Below are 4611 nucleotides of genomic sequence, written 5' to 3'. Positions count from 1 at the left end.
CAGCTGGCTCCTGAAAATCCAGGATACGCAGGATGGTTCCCAGAGAAACGTGGCACCAGTGCCAAGTCGGGCTGGTTTGATAGAGGCAAGTGGCTCCTGCAATCTGACAGCCAGAAGCGGGGCGGGTGAGTTTTGTTTGCCAGGGAAAAGGGCCGTGGTGTGTGTTCGGGGGCCTGTGGCTGGGAGTGTCCGGCTGGCTCCTGAAAATCCACGATACGCAGGATGGTTCCCAGATGAATGGTGGCACCAGTGCCAAGTCCGGCTGGTTTGATAGAGCTGAGGTGCTCCTGCAATCTGCCACCCAGAAGCGGGGCGGCTGAGTTTTGTTTGGCAGGGAAAAAGGCCGTGGTTTGTGTTTGGGGGCCTGTGGCTCTGAGTGGCCGGCTGGCTCCTGAAAATCCACGATACGCAGGATGGTTCCCAGACCCAAGGGGGGACCAGTGCCGAGTCGGGCTGGTTTGATAGTACCAAGTGGCTCCTGCAATCTACCATCCAGAAGCGGGGCAGCTGAGTTTTTTTTCCAGGGAAAAGGGCCGTAGTTTTTGTTTGGGGGCCTGTGGCTGGGAGTGTCTGGCTGGCTCCTGAAAATCCACGATACACAGGATGGTTCCCAGATGAAAGGTGGCACCAGTGCCAAGTCAGGCTGGTTTGAGAGAGGCAAGCGGCTCCTGCAATCTACCATCCAGAAGAGGGGAGGCTGAGATTTGTTTGCCAGGGAAAAGGGCCCTGGCATGTGTTTTGGGGCCTGTGGCTGCGAGGGGCCGGCTGGCTCCTGAAAATGCACGATACGCAGGATGGTTCCCAGATGAAAGGTGGCACCAGTGCCAAGTAGGGCCGGTTTGATAGAGCCAAGTGGGTCCTGCAATCTGCCAGCCAGAAGCGGGGCGGGTGAGTTTTGTTTGCCAGGGAAAAGGGCTGTGGTTTGTGTTCGGGGGCCTGTGGATGGGAGTGGCCGGCTGGCTCCTAAAAATCCACGATACTCAGGACGGTTCCCAGATGAAAGGTGGCAGCAGTGCCAAGTTGGGCTGGTTTGACAGAGCCAAATGGCTTCTGCAATCTGCCAGCCAGAAGCGGGGCGGGTGAGTTTTGTTTGCCAGGGAAAATGGCCGTGGTTTGTGTTTGGGGGTATGTGGTTGGGAGTGGCCGGCTGGCTCCTGAAAATCCACGATACGCAGGATGGTTCCCAGACCCAAGGGGGGACCAGTACCAAGTAGGGCTGGTTTGACAGGGCCAAGTGGCTCCTGCAATCTGCCACCCAGAAGATGGGCAGGTCAGTTTTTTTTCCCAGGGAAAAGGGCCGTGGTGTGTGTTCGGGGGCCTGTGACTGGGAGTGGCCAGCTGGCTCCTGAAAATCCACAATACGCAGGATGGTTCCCAGATGAAAGGTGGCACCAGTGCCAAGTCCGGCTGGTTTGATAGAGCCGAGGTGCTCCGGCAATCTGCCACCCAGAAGCGGGGCGGGTGAGTTTTGATTGCCAGGGAAAATTGCCGTGGTTTGCGTTCGGGGGCCTGCGGCTGGGAGTGGCCGGCGGGCTCCTGAAAATCCACGATACGCAGGATGATTCCCAACCCAAGGTTGCACCAGTGCCAAGTCGGGCTGGTTTGATAGTACCAAGTGGCTCCTGCAATCTGCCAGCCAGAAGATGGGCAGGTCAGTTTTACTTCCAGGGAAAAGGGCCGTAGTTTGTGTTTGGGGCCCTGTGGCTGGGAGTGGCCGGCTGGCTCCTGAAAATCCACGATACGCAGGATGGTTCCCAGAGAAACGTGGCACCAGTGCCAAGTCGGGCTGGTTTGATAGAGGCAAGTGGCTCGTGCAATCTGACAGCCAGGAGCGGGGCGGGTGAGTTTTGTTTGCCAGGGAAAAGGGCCGTGGTGTGTGTTCGGGGGCCTGTGGCTGGGAGTGGCCGGCTGGCTCCTGAAAATCCACGATACGCAGGATGGTTCCCAGACCCAAGGGGGCACCAGTGCCAAGTCGGGCTGGTTTGATAGAGCCAAGCGGCTCATGCAATCTGCCAGCCAGAAGGGGGCGGGTGAGTTTTTTTTGCCAGGGAAAAGGGCCATGGTTTGTGTTTGGGGGTATGTGGTTGGGAGTGGCCGGCTGCCTCCTGAAAATCCACGATACGCAGGATGGTTCCCAGACCCAAGGGGGGACCAGTACCAAGTAGGGCTGGTTTGACAGGGCCAAGTGGCTCCTGCAATCTGCCACCCAGAAGTGGGGCGGGTGAGTTTTGTTTGGCAGGGAAAAGGGCCGTGGTTTGCGTTCGGGGGCCTGTGGCTGGGAGTGGCCGGCTGGCTCCTGAAAATCCACGATACGCAGGATGATTCCCAACCCAAGTTTGCACCAGTGCCAAGTCGGGCTGGTTTGATAGTACCAAGTGGCTCCTGCAATCTGCCAGCCAGAAGGGGCAGGTCAGTTATACTTCCAGGGAAAAGGGCCGTGGTTTGTGTTCGGGGACCTGTGGCTGGGAGTGGCCGGCTGGCTCCTGAAAATCCACGATACGCAGGATGGTTCCCAGAGAAAGGTGGCACCACTGCCAAGTCGGACTGGTATGATAGTACAAAGTGGCTCCTTCAATCTAAAATCCAGAAGCGGGGCAGCTGAGTATTTTTTCCAGGGAAAAGGGCCGTGGTATATGTTTGGGGGACTGTGGCTGGGAGTGGCCGGCTGGCTCCTGAAAATCCACGATACGCAGGATGGTTCCCAGATGAAAGGTGGCACCAGTGCCGAGTTGGGCTGGTTTGATAGAGACAAGTGGCTCCTGCATTCTGCCAGCCAGAAGCGGGGCAGCTGAGTTTTTTGCCAGGGAAAAGGGCGTGGTTTGTGTTCGGGACCTGTGGCTGGAGTGGCCGGCTGGCTCCTGAAAATCCACGCGCGCAAGATGGTTCCCAGATGAAAGGTGGCAAAAGTGCCAAGTCGGGCTGGTTTGATAGAGCCAAGTGCGTCCTGCAATCTGCCAGCCAGAAGCGGGCAGGTCAGTTTTACTTCCAGGGAAAAGGGCCGTAGTTTGTGTTTGGGGGCCTGTGGCTGGGAGTGGCCGGCTGGCTCTTGAAAATCCACGCCGCGCAGAATGGTTCCCAGATGAAAGGTGGCACCAGTGCCAAGTCGGACTGGTATGATAGTTCAAAGTGGCTCCTGCAATCTCCATCCAGAAGCGGGGCAGCTGAGTTTTTTTTCCAGGGAAAAGGGCCGTGGTATGTGTTTGGGGCCTGTGGCTGGGAGTGGCCGGCTGGCTCCTGAAAATCCACGATACGCAGGATGGTTCCCAGATGAAAGGTGGCACCATTTCCAAGTCGGGCTGGTATGATAGTACAAAGTGGCTCCTGCAGTCTACCATCCAGAAGGTGGAGAGGTCAGTTTTACTTCCAGGGAAAAGAGCCGTAGTTTGTGTTTGGGGGCCTGTGGCTGGGAGTGGCCGGCTGGCTCCTGAAAATCCACGATATGCAGGATGGTTTCCAGACCCAAGGTGGCACCAGTACCAAGTCGGGCTGGTTTGTTAGAGCCAAGTGCGTCCTGCAATCTGCCAGCCAGAAGATGGGCAGGTCAGTTTTACTTCCAGGGAAAAAGGGCCGTAGTTTGTTTTTGGGGGCCTGTGGCTGGGAGTGACGGGCTGGCTCCTGAAAATCCATGCCGCGCAGGATGGTTCCCAGACCAAAGAGGGCACCAGTGCCGAGTCAGGCTGGTTTGATAGAGGCAAGTGGCTCCTGCAATCTGCCAGCCAGAGGTGGGGCGGGTGAGTTTTGTTTGCCAGGGAAAAGGGCCATGGTTTGTGTTCGGGGGCGGGTGGCTGAGAGCGGCCAGCTGGCTCGTGAAAATCCACGATACGCATGATATTCCCAGATGAAAGGTGGCACCAGTGCCAGGTCAGACTGGTATGATAGTTCAAAGTGGCTCCTGCAGTCTACCATCCAGAAGCGGGGCAGCTGAGTATTTTTTCCAGGGAAAGGGCCGTGGTATGTGTTTGGGGCCTGTGGCTGGGAGTGGCCGGCTGGCTCCTGAAAATCACGATATGCAGGATGGTTCCCAGATGAAAGGGGCACCAGTGCCAAGTCGGGCTGGTTTGATAGAGCAAGTGGCTCCTGCAATCTGCCAGCCAGAAGCGGGGCGGGTGAGTTTTGTTTGCCAGGGAAAAGGGCCGTGGTTTGTGTTCGGGGGCCTGTGGCTGGGAGTGGCCGTCTGGCTCCTGAAAATCTACGATATGCAGGATGGTTCCAAGATGAAAGGTGGCACCAGTACCAAGTCAGGCTGGTTTGATAGAACCAAGTGGCTCCTGCAATGTGCCCGCCAGAAGATGGGCAGGTCAGTTTTACTTCCAGAGAAAAGGGCCGTAGTTTGTGTTTGGGGGCCTGCGGCTGGGAGTGGCCGGCTGGCTCCTGAAAATCCACGCCGCGCAGGATGGTTCCCAGACCCAAGGAGGCACCAGTGCCAGTCGGGCTGGTTTGATAGAGGCAAGTGGCTCCTGCAATCTGCCAGCCAGAAGCGGGCGGGTGAGTTTTGTTTGCCAGGGAAAAGGGCCGTGGTTTGTGTTCGGGGCCTGTGGCTGGGAGCGGCCGACTGGCTCCTGAAAATCCACGATACGCAGGATGGTTCCCAGATGAAAGGTGGCACCAGTG

The sequence above is a fragment of the Zonotrichia leucophrys genome, unplaced genomic scaffold (assembly GCF_028769735.1).
Source record: "Zonotrichia leucophrys gambelii isolate GWCS_2022_RI unplaced genomic scaffold, RI_Zleu_2.0 Scaffold_256_74579, whole genome shotgun sequence".
In the NCBI taxonomy this organism is placed as follows: domain Eukaryota; kingdom Metazoa; phylum Chordata; class Aves; order Passeriformes; family Passerellidae; genus Zonotrichia; species Zonotrichia leucophrys.
This window is presented reverse-complemented; position numbering follows the sequence as displayed.